Source organism: Corvus brachyrhynchos, unplaced genomic scaffold (assembly GCF_000691975.1).
Source record: "Corvus brachyrhynchos isolate BGI_N302 unplaced genomic scaffold, ASM69197v1 scaffold381, whole genome shotgun sequence".
Classification (NCBI taxonomy): domain Eukaryota; kingdom Metazoa; phylum Chordata; class Aves; order Passeriformes; family Corvidae; genus Corvus; species Corvus brachyrhynchos.
In genome coordinates this window covers 858,994-876,540 of record NW_008236219.1, presented here as the reverse complement: position 1 = coordinate 876,540, position 17,547 = coordinate 858,994, and positions in this window count along the sequence as shown.

Here is a 17,547-nt window from a genome sequence, read left to right as displayed (position 1 = left end):
TCTTTTTATCTACTTGGATTTCACCAGCCTGAGAGCAGAGTGAGCTGTACTTACCCCCAGCTCCATGGGATCAGGGATGCTCAGACCCAGAGGTTTGCAGAGGATTTTCTGCTGAGAAGGAAGAGAATACACCTAGAGGAGCAGTCTGCAGGGATTAATGGGAAGGAGAGAAGTCATAACCTTGCCCTGGGAAAGTGTGCAAGCATCACATTTTTAGGGAAGAGATTGTTCTGCTGGAGGAAAACGATGCTGTTTTCTTCAATAAAAAATGTATTTCAAATTACTAAAATATGTGAACCATTGTCTTATATTCCACTAGCTCCAAACCATAAAAATTTATAGCTGAAGCCAACTCCACATCAGGTTGACGCTGGTGAAGGACACTAGACCATGACTTGTTATGTAAATAAGCCTATAAAATCTTGAGATTTTACATGAAAATCAGATCTGCAACAACCATTCTGCCTTAGCTCTCTAGATTGTTTAATTTGTATGTACATGATTATGCAGTGTTATTATACAGAGAAGGCAGTTTACAAACCTTTAAGTGATCAATCAGTTAAATAAATAAAGCATCTCTGGTGATGCTGTACTAACTCTTTAGGCAGTGCCTCATCCTTCTGTCATTAACATAATCAGCTTGAATAATGTTTTCACAGCAATTACCACCAGTGGGTCAATGTCTGCTATTAGCAACCTTTCCTCCATGGATCATGAACATAATAAAGCATGACGGCCCCAGAAGACACCGAGTGTCAGAAGACTTTCTCTAGTATTGCTGCCAGGCTGCTTTAATGTGGCACATATAGGGACAATAGTTTGTCAAGGATCACTCAATGCAACAACAATTTACAGTCTCAGTGGGAGTTTTCTTGCTTTGAGAAGTTCAACAAGTGTTATAAATCTATAAATTATATCAGATGTAAGAGGAAACCACATACGCAAAAGTGGTTTGGCACAAATAAAAGTTTTCCCTGCTTCGAAATGGCTTTTTCAATCTGGATTTTCTTTCCCCAAGTTGTTACCTCTTGGCATTAGATCACATGGGGTCGAGCTGGCACCAACATTCACGCTTTAAAGCAATTTGTTGCAGAAGAAATGCCAGTGAAATGTTTTAGAAAAAGCAGTACTTGGTCACTAAACTTAATTAAAAGCTATGTGATTTAAACCTAAACACCCGGAGGTTACCTGGGGATTCTGAAGGTTAATTGCAATTGTTACTGTATCACTTTCCAAACTCATATTTTCATTTCTTGTATGCTATAAATCTTGCAAAGTCAGGTTAGAGAACTCTACATGTAACACATGCATCTTGCTAATTCAAATATACGAAAGTGTTCTACAGACACTCAGCACCTTCCAATAGCTGGAAAACCCCTATCATAGACTGGTGGAACTGATATTGCAGACTTCATGCCAAAACTCGGGGGACATGAGGGCAAGTGTGGGAGCAGAATCCATCCATCACTCCCAATGAGCACACCAGAGTTTTCACTGGTCCAGCAGAAAGCTGTCAAAGCAATAGGGTGACTGGAAAATGTAATGCTGCAAAATCTTTGGTTGTGAATAAAATAGACAATTTTCTCTTAAATACATTGATGAGGTTTTTATTTTCTTGTGCAAAATACATGTACAGGTAAATCTGTCCACAGAAGTAAGAATCAGAAAATAAAAACAGTTCCACAGGTATAGGTTACCCTTACATCCAGCCCAGTGGTTTGAATTTGTGACTGGCTGCTTTGCAATAATTTCCTCACTTCCTTTCAGCATCAGCCCTTGCAGAGTGAAGCCATCAGCTTCTCCAGGTTGGAGAAGGGACCTGGGGCTTTCTGCAGGTGAAAGGATTGCAAGAGCCAGTTCAGCCTGCATGGTGGGCACTATTTCCTTGGTAGCAATAATGTAAAAATGTAAATAAAAAAGCTAAGGGGGGAAAAAAAAAAACAAACCAAACAAGAACATGGGTAATATCTGAAGTTTTGATTTGAAAATATATTTTCCCTTATTTTTAAAATTCTTTTCTACTGCCATTTTGAAGTAACAACCAATGAAGTCTCATGTTTGGTATTATAATATACAGCAAATTATTGTATTTAGTCTGCAGAATTTAACATGATTTTTGTGAGCAGGAATTTGAAAAGCAAACTCCACCTCTGTCTCCTCTTCTTGGAAACATTTCAGCTATTCCCAGTTTCAATTATTTTCAATTCCACCAGTGTGATCAGCATATTTAAAATTCAATCAGCTTTCTCATTTAAAACATTTCATGTGTGTGTCACACTAACAATCAACAAGAGTCCCAAATTTAACATCTGTTCCTAATAGCAAAGAGGTTTAATTTGAGAAATGAAAAAAATATAACGTAATTACCAGGCATTCAATCACAATGAATAATGTGTCTGTTACCAGCATTCTGTTCTGTCAGCAAAAACTCTGGAGATGCAGAGTGGCAGAAAAATGGAATTGCTGGAAACTGGGGGGAAAACATCGAAGTACTGAAATGGGAGAAAGATGCTGCTGCGCCTTCCCTGCAGATCATTCCCGGGAGCACAGGGGTCGCTGCTGGCAGATGCACGCTAGCCAGCTTGTGAGTATCAGTGATGCTCTGCTGTCTTCATCTCTTCACACCATCCCTCTGCCCTGCTTGATTTCTGAAAACAGGATGGATTCATCACCACAGATGGGTACAGTGGGTGATGCCATGCCCAGCCTGCTTTGTGTGTGTCACCCCCAGAGCAGTGTTTGTAAAACCACTAATAGATAGCCATTTTACAAACTTAAAATAATATTTGTTTCATCTGATTTGTTTCCTGTTACTCAGGTTGAATGCTAGGAAAAATTTAATCACAGAAAGAGTGGTTAAGCATTGGAACAGACTCCACACGAAAGTGGTGGAGTGGAGTCACCCTCCCTGGTAACGTTGAAAAAATGAGTAGATGTGTCACATGCTCTCTCCTGCGAACCTTACTGATACAATTTTCACTGAAGGCAAAAAAAAATCACTGCTTCCAGCTCATCAGATTATACCCAGAAAAAAAATTACATATTTTATAAAAACATCTTCAGAGGATTTGCTATATATTGAGGAAGAAGAGAAAATGAGAGAAGAAAATTTGGGACACCTTCCAAATTAATTGCCATTCTACTGATGGCAGATTAAAGCAGTGAGCTGTCAGATTGGTATCTAGAAGTGACTTTTTTTTTCCAAAATGCTGTTTTGTTGAGTTCAAGACAGGCATATTTTGTTTGTCCCTTGGAAATACAGAAATGAGATCACGTATTACTTTAATCCTAAGAATTAGGGCTTAGGAGGTGACATGAGAGTGACTGGATTCTCTCTGGGACTGAACACATCTTGTAGCTCTCACTCAGTAAGCATCCAGCTTTGATATTAATATAAATTTTTATATATTGGCATTAATAAACTAAATCCCCTGCAATGCTGCCATCAGCCAAGGCTGTCCCTGGCCCAGATATTGCCTCCAAGTATACCTAGAAATGCAGATAGCCACCAATGTAGAGATACTAATATTTTTCCAATACTGCTCGGACCTATATTTTAGCACATTTTCAGGCACAGGAAAAGAAATGGAAATAAAACAGCAATTATTTTGAAAAATTGTGATGTACAAAATACATATTTACTCCTTTTTGCCTCAGAAGTAGAAAAGTACTTCACTACTTATATTTTTGGGCAATGCTCCATTTGGTTCATAATTTAGATGTATGATTTTGCACTTCGGATCTGCTCAGTTAGATGCACAACAAAATTTTAATTATTTCAAAATGATTTAAATGGAATAATAAATCTAGTGTTTGATGTAACATGGCTGCCTGACCCAAAGAAATATGTGGGTAATTATCATGTTTCCCAAGTGAATTTTTTTGTTCCTCAAATCAGTCACTCATTAGCAGCCACACTCAAAATGATCACTCAGAGTAATTACGATGTTTTGCTGCATTGTTTCGGACAAGAACAAAATAATCCTCTTAATGAAAATAAATGTACAAATTTTTTCTCCTAGGCCAAAATGCAAACGTAGCTGCTCTGATGGTTACGAGCATAATAAACAGAAGTGACTTAAAAAATACAAAGGTTAGGAACTTGCAGTACTTATTTTCTAAACAAGAAAACTTGGTATCAACCCTGGGCGCAAGCAGTGTGGGCAGACTCAGGAGAAACCAATGCATTCTCTTCCCAGTGGAAAACCAGGGTACCCAGCCTGAGCTGTCCCACACTGCAGAGAGCTATGCTGGGCTTATTTGCCTATAATTAATCTGTTGTCTTTGAATTAATGTGATTTTTTGAAAGTATCTGCAATTCCATTATTGCAGAACACTTAACAAGGTCACAACAAAGGAAGGTAAACATAGATCAGTCTAGTAATGAAAGGGTCTAGCCATGAATGAGGACTTTTGATTAGAAGAGGAAAGATTGGTGTACCTTAGGGATGCTTTTAAAACTTTTCTGTATAATAATTCCTGTGTGATACACCACCATTCCAAATCCCATTTTTTCATTGTAGCTCAACCTTCTAACATCCAATATTAGGCAGCAAAGTCCTCTTTAAAGGCCAATGACCTAAATTAATAATAACCAGCAGTAATAATATTGATTTATCATCTCTGAAGCAATATTTTTCACAGGTGTCTAGTAAAACTTTGAGCGATCTCCTGTATCTGGACAGTTTTACTCTCAATGCTGTTACCCAAGTGCAGGTTTCAGTTGCTCTCAGGGCTCTAATCTATGTTTTCTCTTTGACTGCTCTGGGAAAATTAAATAAAAAATAGGTTGCTGAGGCATGAAAAAGGATAAAGAAAGCCAAGAAGAAGACATGAGACAAAAGCTCTGCCCCAAATCCTGCCTCATTTCATAAATCCTTGATTATATGTGGAGAGGGTGACATAACCTCAAAAAAATTTCCTCAGACTTCTATAGTATTTCAGATAAAAAGAAATATTCGTTCTCACTTTCCTTTTAGTCTGAATATTGTTTTTTTATTTACTGCATGTTCTTTCTAAAAAATAATACAACTTTACTTGAATACTATGGCGTTTTTTCATTCTTTAATTGCATAATATAAATTTGTGTGTAAACACAAAAAGAAAGGGAAAGAGCTGCTCTGCACACAGCCCTGCCTCTTTTTACTGGGCTTCCTGTATGGTTAAATTGAAAATGTTAAAAAGTGCACAATAAAAATAAATATACATTAGTCATTACCTTCAAATAACTTCCATATATGCATAAGTATATATATATGTGTGTGTGTGTATAAATACACACACATATATATATGTGTGTGTGTGTAAATGACAAGTTTATCTGTCTATATACAAAGAGTAATGTATCCTAACTACAGCCTCTTTAGTGGAAAACTTTTCCAAAACATAACAAGTAAATCACTTACATAAAACCTGGAGATACTATCTTCTGTGACAACCTGGAGCTGCGTGGAATGACACATAGCTGATTCTCTCTGGAGAACTGCACAGCCAAAACCAGCACAGACATTCCCAGTTTGGCCTCTTAACCCAGGGAAGAGCTAACCAAGGGATATGGAAAAAATCATTATGATTAGGGTTATTTTGCTGAAATTTCATAGGATGCCTCATCCCTGGAAATGTTCAAGGACAACTTGGATGGGTCTTGGAGAAACCTGGTCTAGTGGAAGGTGTCCCTACCCATGGCAGGGGGATTGGAACAAGATACGCTTGCAGTGCCTTCCAACCCAAACCATTCTGTGATTCTATTAAATACATGATTATAAATGTCTCCCAAAAAAAATTCCCCCTAATTCTTTTAGGTTTACTGCTTGTCTTCAAGGGTATAGAGCATGACCTAATTACAGCAGCAATTTAATGACAGTTTTAAAAACTTAGTGGGTGGAAATAAAAAGGTTGGGTTTGTAACTATTGACCATAAGTTGGTTTACTGCAGATTCCTCTATGAAGCTGTCCCTGGCTGGCAGTGAAGTCTGTGAGCTCCTGCACCATGTCCCCACTTGGCCTGGACCTTAAAACCAAACCTCTGCCCACGGCCCAACGCTGCTACTGCTGTGGAGGATGACATTGCCCCAGCATGAGTTTCACATCTCTTTGCTATTCCACATCTTTTTTGAGCGCTTTCAGGTAGCGGCGAGTTGTGCTGATCTTACTCTTATCAGCAGTCGCCAGGGCTTGGTATGGTAACTTTGAATTAGCACAATGAGTAATTCTACCAGTCCGTTGGAAGAGCTTTCAGCAATAGCTGCTGTATGAAATTATGCATTTCCCATTGCTGTCAGCAGTTCTTTTATTTACTATGATTTTTCTATCCTTTATTCCCAGCCCTAATACTGACCTTTAACTCACCGGTTCCATTCTATCCTTTCCACAGTCCCCAGAAATCCCCATTACTCTGTGTGGGTGCTGTGTGAGAGCAGGTACCTCTGCTCTCACTCCCCAGCTCCTGGGCTTTAGGTCAAATCTAATTTTTGCATGTCTGCATACACCAGAAGTACTGATCCATGGGAGCAGCTGCTCATCCCTGCAGGACTGCAGGAAAATGCCCCCAGGGTGTAAAGGAGAGATTGGAAATATGGACATGCACAAAATCATAGAATCACAGAATCTCCTGAGTTGGAAGGGATCCACAAGTATTGTTGAGTCCAGCTCCTGACTGTACTAGTTTGAAAACAAACCAGTGGGAGGCACCAAGTCAGAATAACAATTTAATGGGGAAATTAAAGAAAAGGAAAAAAAGAGAACACTGGTTCAAACTGACAGAGTCAAGGTACAACCTGACTCCCTGTTGTAGCAGTCTGGTAGCATGGTGGCTGCAGTCCTCTGAAGCAGTGATCCTGTAGTAAAAGAGTCTGCTCTTCCTCAGGAGGTCCAGTGGTGGCTGTGTAGCTCCTGTCCTCTGGAAATCCAGTGGAAAGGGTTGTCTCTGGTGTTTAGAGTCCCAGCTTATATCCACGATGGGATGCTTGGTTCCTCCCTCTGGGTGGAGCATCTCACAATGGGGTAATGAGTCATGAGGCCAAGTGTTGATTAGGCTCATTAACAGAAGATAGTCCGGAGGGAGTTATCTCTGAGTCATGCAGCAGGACAATGATGGGCCATTAACAGAAGATAGTCTGGGGGGAGGAGGCAAGGAAACACTGCCCCACCTGATTTTAACAGCTCATGAGGATGGTAATAGAATACACTGCAACCCAGGACACTGACCCAGCCCAGAGCCCCAGAAATCCCACCCTGTGACTGAGAGCATTGTCCAAATGCTCCTTGAGCTCTGTAAGGCTTGGTACTGTGAGCACTGCCCTGGGGAGCCTGTTCCAGTGCCCAGCCACCCTCTGGGGGAATAACTTTCTCCTAATATCCAACCTGAACCTTCCCTGATACAGTTTCATGCCATTCCCTCAGGAACACCAATGTCATGTAGACAAAATTAAAATATTTACAATGGCAAATGCAAGCTGGGGAACTCAACTTGGTCCAGTCCTGCCTCTCAGGGCATCCTGTCTCAGCTGGTGCAAGAAGCCCTGGTCATACAGTCATTTGCAGCAGCACTGTTTGCTGCAAGTAAACCCACATGTCTACACCATCATTTAAATGAGTTTATCAGACACATTCGCATTCACTCGCTCCATGATGGTGCCAGTGCATTATGGTTATGAGATGTCACATCAGGGGGTTTGGGGATGACAAGCACCAGCATTTGCCCCTACCTGCTCACCTCACAGATGGAAACATGGAAACAGAGGGCAGAGACCACAACAGCTTTGGCTCCTCTTTCACCATGACACATTTTGATGGGAATGTCTGGTTCTTTAATTATTTCATTATACATGATACAGCATCACTTGTGTGTGAGCTGTTTCAACTAATGTGATTTTGCTATGGAGAATGCAAGAGAAGGTGTTTCATTAATGTGCTTGCCTTGAACAGCAATCAACACGATGAACTCACCACACACAACCAGGAAAAAACAAATTGAATCATTCCTGCAGCTTTTATTTGTCTGCTTTCCATCCAGGTTCACAGAAATCACATTTCATATTAAATCCCAACCACATAGTGGACATAAATTTATACAAAGGTATTAAATCGTTTCTATTTATAAAATAATTTTCAGTAAGATTATAGATTCCTTGCTTGGATTGACTGCAAATTCACCATCCTGTGACTTGATAAAAATGCATTATGAAAGGAAGAAGGCAGGAAGGCAGCCTGTATTTTCCAGGCAGAAAAAAAGGATCCAGCTTGCCCTGCTGAATGTCCTTTGAGCAGAGTCACTGCTTTAGCAGACAGCTGCACCTTTGCTGCGTGCTCAGATAAGCCCAACTCCAGAATGCCACATTTTCCATTCCACATTTCCATTTAAAATTCCTGTTTCATATGTTTTTCTGAGACCAGTTACTTGCAATCTGGATCTTAATGCAAATATTTAAAGCTTAAGACAGAACCAGGAACAGCTATCTTGAGAATTGATAAAGCATTAGAAAGCCTTTTGTCTTCCCAACTTACCATTTCACATTTGATTCAGCACAGTAAGTAATGGTGCATGGGCTGGTGTCTGTGTCCTCATTAATGAAAATAAGGACAACAAGAACGAACAGCTGAAACAAATTTCACACAAAAATGCAATTTTTAGTGAATGAGAACATTCCCCAGTGCTCAGCCACAGAGGACTGTGAGTGCCAGGGAGGGCTGAGCTGAAGGTGAGGACTGCAGTGACCCCCCAGCTTGCGCGGGGACCAGTGGGACATGGGGAAGTGGCGCTGGGCAGAAAAGCACAGCAGTAGCACCACCACCAAATATATTCAAATTTTTGTGTGTGTGTATACTTTATATAGGTATCTATATAACCTTTCTGTATATATACAGAACAGATCCAATCCAGGATTTCTCTTCTTTATACAGTATCAGAATGCTCAGACCTCGGGGACTCACAGGAGGACACATAGACCCAGTATTGCCCTATACTCTCCCCATGTGATCTTCTGGCATTTAACTTAAAACCAAAGGGCATGCATGAACCCTTTCCCAAGTGTTTGTATCCTTCAGTTGTAATGGTGGGCATTCCTTGTTGCTGTATGGATAGCTAATCTTTCTGGAATCTATAAATATAACATTTCAGATTTATAAGAATTTCAAGAGGACATTCTTGTGCTGTATTTTCCACTTCACCGTTGCAGAGTTAATGGCAAAATGCCCTTAATGTCCCTTTATGGGGATAACCAGAGATATGTACCATAGCAAATCTACCTCTAATATAATGAAATGTTTGAATTGAATTAAATGAGATTCTGTTGATATCTTTTGCTGGAAAATCAACCTCTTTATTCTTAAATTGACCTATCCTTCAGTCTCTGAACACCTAATTATTAATTCCCTGGTGTCTGCTAATAGGTTTGAAACCAAAGGAACATGAATTAGAAAGGTTTAAATTCCTTCACACTGATTTTTTTTAAAGTCCTTTCTGGCTTCTTGACCCTAGCTGTGCCTGTGCACTCTGTGTGTATGTGATTGTGTATGTGTGCTCTGCAGAGACCTGCACACACACATGTGCTGTGGGATTTGTACCCATAAATACACGGGACCCAGCTTGGAAATGGCAGTACCACAATGATGTTCATTCAGCCAGTGCTACATTTTGGTTTGGTGATTGTATTCTCCAGGTTTGTTAAAATAATGTCTAAATACTGCATTTTCTTGGGATTCAACAATTAAAAAACTGGCAGACTAATTCTTACTGGCCTGTACGTGATTGTAGCATGACAGGGGCTGTGCCATAGGGGATGGGAAACGGAACCACTTGTGATTATTCTGATGGTGTGGTTTGGGGTTGGTAGCAGGTATAACAAGTACCCAGTGCTGTACTTTATCTTCTCATATTTTAACCCCTAGTGTCAAAAGGTCACTTGCTTCTGAGCGGTCACTAGCTCCAACAAGGAGCAACATCTTTGCCAGTGTCACTACCCCTCCCCTTTGGCCCAATCAGATCTTGCCAAATAAATCATTAAAAATTTACTTTAACATTCCAGTCATACCCATCTCCTCATCTGGTTTCAGTAATGCCATCTAGGTGGAATTTATGCTCAGTGTAATCAATCCAGAGAGTTTCCTTCCTTGATTAATTCTCTGTCTGATATTTTGATTTGGTGTTAATTCTGCTTCCTCTTTTAATCCTGCCATTTTGTCATTGGGGGGTGACTACACAGCCAGTAATAAAGCCCGTGCATTGCAGCTGCCCATGGGTGTGGCTGCCCACTCCTGTGCCCTACTCACTGTGTCAGCCCTTCCCCAAACAACACTAGGTCAGGGATCCCACCACTACAGATGCAATTTCTTCTCCCTTTCCAATATTTAAGTATTGCCTCCAAGAAGGAGCTTCCAGTCTATTCTCTCCTTTGTTCATTGCCTGCATGGCATATTTTAATTCAGATTTTAAATAGATACCTCATCAGAGAAATACAGAAATCATGTATTACAAAGGCTCCCAGCAACACTGGTACCTCTCAGACCCACTGTCTTGGGGTGATTTTGTGACGTGTATTCCCTATCGCTGCCCCATGCCCAGGAATTAATTTTGTGCCTTTCTATGCCTTTAATCTGAGCCTGAGAGGGGGGAGGGAAAAACTGAGCAAAACTTTTTCAAAGCAGTTTGCAGCTTGTTCAAGGTCACACAGAGATAGAGATTTTTTTTTCCAACTGCGGCAGGAGAGTGAGAGGGAAGGGAAGCACCCCGCTTGCTTTTCTTTCCAGCCAGCTTTCGGCAGTTTTTTTCCTCAGCTCCTTTTCCTTTGGAAAGTTGAACTTTTGTTTTCCTGGGACTTCGGGGTTTTTTTCCCTTTTCTCTCTGCTAGACGGTTTCAACATCAGAATACACCGGGAGGAATTTCCACCAAGGCCTTGGCCCTGGAGGTGGGCCCACCACCCCATCCCAGCTCCAAGGAGGGGGAGAGAGAGATCTACGGAAGGAGTCTGAAATTTTCCCAGGTTTCTCTCAGAAGATCAAGAAGTTTTATTATTTAGCATCATTATCCCTTTTCCTGTGTGTTTGTTAAAGAAATAATTTTTATCTCTTTCACTTTCCTTCAAGGAAAATTTACTTTTTTCCTGAACCTGGTGGGGGAGGGATGGTTATAGCCTGCCTTCTCTCAGAGGATATTTCTAGATTTGGCCAAACCGGCACACACACACACACACAAGAAACAGTGGGTTTATCTCTGCACAATGGTGCATGAGAAATACTTCTCTGCTCAAATAAAGAGATACAGGTGAAAACCAAAAGATATAAAAAAGGTAGCGCTTCTAACACCCAGTGAGATAACAACAGTGTCATTCATGCTCACAGATATGTTGGAAGGATTTGAAAAAATCCTGCAATTTGTCTCTTCTTCTGACAAACAGGATGCTCATCACCAGTTGCAGCTGTGGGTAATGCCATGACTGTGGATCCAGACCTCAGCACCATGTGCAGAGGGCCAGTTACCCAATGTGGTATTGCACCTTCAGAGTGAAAACAACTTCTCTCTATTTCTTGCTGTATGGTACAATCAGCTGCAAAGACCTTAATTTTTCCATATTGGTCATCTTGCTTATAATTTCCAGAAAGCCTTTAAAAAAAAAGCACTCCTGTACTTTCTGAGCATTATCCTCTACGTACATAAAGATACACTGTAGATCTTTCCAGCCATCGCTCCAGCCATGAATCCAATATTAACTGAAGCAATCCCTGTTTTAAATCCCCCTTTTTTAACACTGATCTTAGGAGTCACAAGGTGAATGTGCAGTCTTGACATCTCACTCTGTGCATCACTGTAGCAAAACAGGATGGGGCAAGTCAGTTCTCTCCCTCTGGGATTCATGAGTCAGATGGATGGACCATTGCTGTTTAGTCATTTCTGGGCAAAACTTCGTTATAAATCTTCCACAGCAATGAGGGGACAATGAGGGAGACAGGGACCTCCATGTCTCTTCAGCCACTGTTAGCAGCCTGTGAGGTGAGAAAATAGACATATTTTAAACTGATCCCCGACCATGGGCTTCAGGTAATATTTTTTCTCAGGAAATCATTGAATCATTGAATGGTTTGGGTTGGAAGGGTCCCTAAAGCTCATCCAGTTCCAATCCCCCCTGCCCATTGGGCAGGGACACCTTCCACTATCCAGGTTGCTCCAAGCCCCATCCAACCTGGCCTTGAACACTCCCAGGGATGGGGCATCCACAGCTGCTCTGGGCCAGGGCCTCGCCATCCATGGCAGCTGGTGAGGGGCCAGTAGCTCTGACCGAGGAAGCTGTGACCGGTACGGAGAGATGGTCCCGTGGAGGATCATCTTCCCAAGGCCCGGTGTCTTCCCTCAGCTGCTAGCTAGGAGGGCCGGTGCAGAAGCTGTCAGGTCTTTAGTGATTATCAGCCCATGATTTCAGCTCAGCTCTGCAGGGCAGCCTCCAGGCCAGACCAGGGAGAGACGAGAGGCCCATGTAGCTGTTCTGCATGAGGTAGCTTTATTGATCCGTACTCCAGTGAAGGGGAGGCCAGGGACGAGCATCTCTCTGCCCTCTCAGGGGCAGGGGGCTAGCTCGTTTTATAGGGATACAGGGGGTGGGTGTCCGAGGGTAAGGGCCAATGGGTTACAGAGGATCTGCATAGGGTCTCCCAGAGGATTCTGGGTTTGTCTTCTTCTCGCCGTAACTGAAAGTGGTTGCCTTTCCAGGGGAGTTCTGCTGGGAGATTGAGCAATCTCCTTATCTCAGCAGACATCCCTCCAGGGCAGTGGCTGGGCATACCCTACAACCACCCTCACAGGAAGAAACTCTTCCCCATATCTAACCTAAATCTCTCCTCGGTCAGTTTGAAGCCATTCCCCCTTGTCCTATCACTACATGTCCTTGTAAAAAAATTATGCAGGCAAGGTTCTCTGGTGGTGCTGAGGTCCTGGTGCAGTCTCATTTCTCCCCTCCAAGTGCCAGCATACAGCCCTGAGCTGGCCCAGTGTGTTCATACATCATCCAGATAATTTTGACACCAAACCCAAGATGAGTTCAGTCCCACATCAGAGCCACACACAATATATGGTGCATCACACTTTGAAGAATAAAATCTTGATCCCCATTGGTTTTAACTAAAAACAGTGTGAGTGGGTCTTGCAGGTCTGCTGCCAAAGCCTTTCTGTAACAAACAAGATTTAAAGTAACCAAATTAGCGTCTCCATCACTGGCAGGATTTACTCAAAATAGGAACATTTTTATGCACTCAATATTGTCTCACACAAGGCATGCTGGATAATTTTTATCAGATGATCAGCAGGCAGTAATATTTTGATGCTCTGATGCTACAGAAATAAAGACATCACAAAAAGCACACTGTACAGTTTTTATCTTGAGAAAATCTAATGCAATATGCCACTTCAAATTTTAGTTAAGTGGTCTTACACCATAAAGAACAGTCAGTATTTTGCTCTGCATAGCAGAAGCAATCTTCCAGGTACAACCTTTCCCAATTGTACTTCATCTTATCTTGTTAAACATAGCATTGTAAGACAAAGATTATTAGCACAAAGAGCTTTAAAATCTTGAAAGTTTGGATGCTTGAGGAATACAACAGCCCCTAAAGACACTAAGCATCACCAGGATGAAAAGCAGAACAGACCTTCCTTGCTGTGTCAACAAGTATTTTAAATCCTTGTTGAAAAGCTGCGCTATTACATTATGAGGGAAAGTATCCGAGGAAGTAAATATTCTCTGATTTCCCCTGGTACAAGGGCATGCTGCCTGTGGATTGCTGAGATATTTCAAAATCACTTGGCATTCAGACAGGAGCTGATGAACAGCTCATGACATATAATGAGGAAAAAAAAATCACCAATTAGAGAGCTGGGAAACCTGGCAGGAAAATGGGCTTTTCCTGTTATCTTACAAATGATCCCTCACACTAAGAGAGTTAAAGAAGATGGCTCAGGACACGCATGCAGCTTGTAGCAGTGCCCTTCTGTTGCTCAGAGATTATCTATATCAAACACAAAATATTAAAGTAACGATTCCCTGGACTCTAGGGAGGAACACTTCATCTCACTTTGCTTGGAAAGAGAAATCTTCTCTTATTTCATAGCTCAATTATAGAGAGTGGTCAGTGACACAGTGGTGAAAAGGACAGAGGGAAAAGAGGGGAAAGGGAAAGGTCACAGCGTTCATGGAATGAATTCATGTCTTGGTACTAAAGAGTTTTTCCAGATGGGCATTTTGTCACAGACCTTCCTGTTCATAATGAGAGAAAATAAAGTTGTGGCTGACCAGTTAATACTGCTGGGGCAGGGATACAGTTACAGAAATAAAACCTAGTCCATTAAAAAGAAAAACCAAAAACCACAACCTGATGGCCAACTAAAACCTAATATCTACTGGTATTGCTGTCATAAACAGCTATTAGCGGTAAAAAGGAATGGAGATTTATGTTGCTAATCACTTCATTAACTGCCCTTCACTCCTCTACAGTGGGGCAGCAATACTGCTCCTTGCAAAAGTCACATGGAAGCAGTTAACCTTACCTGAACCATCATTTTTTGTGTGTTAGCTGCCCTTAATGTCATAAAATTAAATTAAATTAATTAAATACAAACTTCTAACACAGCAGCATAAGAATCAATTTTGCTTTAAAATGATTACACAGACCCGATGCTGAGCTTATATAAGCAAAACCATTACCAAGTTTTGCACTTTTCGTTCTCAGCCTCACCCACTGTGAGGGCTTGTGGCTCCCTATCCACTCACAGTCCCATAGCTGGATGGATCTGGCCTGGGGTGCCCAGAGTACCAGGGACAGCCACAGACCTGCCCAGGAAACTTGGAAATATTCATGCAAAGACATTTCTGAAGCCAAACTTCGGCAGCAAAAGTTTGCTTCCAAGGGTTATGGTCAGTCAAGGAATGAAGGGTTACCAGGAGTGCATCCCTTCTGCACTCGAAGAAGTATCTTGACATGAAACAGTCACAAGAAAATCTATGCAGATTTGAGAAATTATTTAAAGCTAACCAGTGCTTTTAAAAGCAACTTTTTTTGGTAGATAATTCACATAAAATAAGTAAGATGGGATTTGTCAAACAAATTTTGCACTCAACGGAAACTGCTGAAGAGCTTCCATAGGTTACCAAGCTGTTTTTAGGCTCAGGATGTCTTATGAATATTTCTCTAAGCTGCCAGCTTTCCAAGCAGCTGTACTAGAGCATTGTCCCTCTAGGTGAGAGATGAATTTACACAGCGTATTTAGATAGTAAGAGTTGGGAGCGTTTATATAAAACAAACAACACAAATATTTAAACAAATACACAGTCTGTGGCTTTATGAAAAGATCATGACTGCATAATGAATTCTTACCAGGCTCTGCAAATTCCTGCATGGTTTAAGCCCATGTTTTCAGAGTGTGACATTTTAAAAAAGAGGAGAAAAAGTACTGGGGGCAAGGCTGAGAAGATTGTCTTTCATGATGTTGTTGCCTTGGCACTGCAGGCAGCCAAGATGACTTGATGGGTAATTGGGTAGGCTCCTACCCTGTTCCTCAGCATTGTCCAGGCACCTGCAGCCCCCACTGGCCACCAGAAGGGAAAGGCTTCCCACATCCTGAAGAGCTCAGAGGCCAAATGCTGAAACACATCCAGCATTACAGCGAGCATATCTTCTCTCCTATCTTTCACTTTCTCATCATCCTGAAATACTGAGATTAATGACTTTGCAAAGTCTGCCCAAGCACTCTCCTCTAAATGTTCCACTTGACGACTCCCTGTTTCCTCAGCCACTTCCACATGACCCAGTTGCTGGGACAGTAAGCCCCATTTTGATCTGAAATTCTTCATATTAATAATGCCATATATTACATTTGACAGCCTCTAACTGATTCTCTGACTTGTATGTCACAAAAACTTCTGGCAGTGTTATTGGCTTTCCCTTTTTTATTAACTGCTCTGACTGGCAGTGAAATCCCCAGCAGAAGTGGATGCTCCTGGGGGAATTTTTCAAAGGTTAGATCGTCTCATGCTGATGCAACATTTTTGTCATTATTCAAGAAGACAGATTAATCACTTAGGCCTATATCCTAATCACAGTGAGGGAAAAAAGTCAGTCAGGTTTTTAATAAAGGTTTAAGCATTTAAATACACTTCACAAATTTAGTCCCTGGTAATCAAGCACTGGAAGAGGGAGAACAGCAAAGGGAGGAAATGAGACAAAGGAGCAGATGTTCATTACAAGACCAAAGACAATGGAATCAGGAATGGAAAACTTCACTGGTGAGATGTACGAGACCATTTTTTTCTTAACAAGGAGGTAGAGACTAGGACAGAGTTCTGACCCTTGAAGTGCAGTAAAAAAGTCATAATTCACAGCTTTTGAGGACAATGAAGCTAAAGCCTAAATCACTCACAGATGGTTTCTCTATGTTATACTTCCAAACAGGTCCACAGCTTCCTCAAAACACATAATACTGTACTGTATTCCTACAGCCAAGGAAAAACACATGGGCCAAGAAAATATATTCAAACTGTCCAGAAAACTTGCATTTTCTCCATGTCTTCACTCTACACTTGAGGCTGAAATCTGTCATGTGTAGTGAAACCTCGTTGATTCCAACCTTAAGTAATATCCCTCAGATGGACAGGGAGGGAACAGGTACCTTGGAACAGATCTCTCCACCCTAGGTTATAGTGTCCAAAAGGTGCTTGTCCTTCTTACCTCCTGCTGTCAAAGGGCAACCCCTCCTTTCCTTCACTCTCTGCTTCACAAGGCCAGAGGGAGGAGCCCATCTCCTTTTCTCCAGTTCCCTTCCAATCCAGCTACGGATCATGCTCACGGTCTGCTGTGCAGAGCAGTCCCAAACTCTTTGGCTCTTTGAGGGCAGCCTTCTCCCCTAACAAGTTTATCTTTCATCATACTGAATGATGTCAGCTCAGAAACTGTGCAAAGGTGTATTTTGGCAGGTAAAGTCTATTTCCTTGTTGCTCAGTCATGGTGGAGCTCATCTGTTCAAATCAGCTCCCAGATTGTTTACAACCCTGTGACAGAGTCCTGAAGTCAATATGAAGTCTGATTATTATGGTCGAATGACTCAGCTCTTTGGGCAAGTCAGCTGTCAGTCACTGGAAAACCCTGATGTTACTTCAGGCCTCCATGTGAATTCCAGATGAATGAGCAGAGCTGCTCTCATGTGGCTTGCAGGCTGCACTGGTTAAGGCCATGTACAATTCCCTAAATACCATTGCTTTATCCACCCCTATTCTCAGTTTTGTTGCATGACTCTTAGTTCAAATGACATTTGGCTGAAAAAATTTAGTCCAGTTCATGCACAAAAATGCTCGAGGCAGCATCCTGTAATAAGATAAATCGCAGAATCATTAAGGTTGGAGAAGACCTCCATGATCATCAAATCCAACCTTTGACCAAACACTCCCATGTCCACTAAATCATACTGTAAAGTGTCCCATCTACTTGTTTTTTGAACATTAGGGAGGAAGGGAAGGAAAGGGAAGGGAAGGGAAGGGAAGGGAAGGGGCGGGGAGGGAAGTGACGCGGAG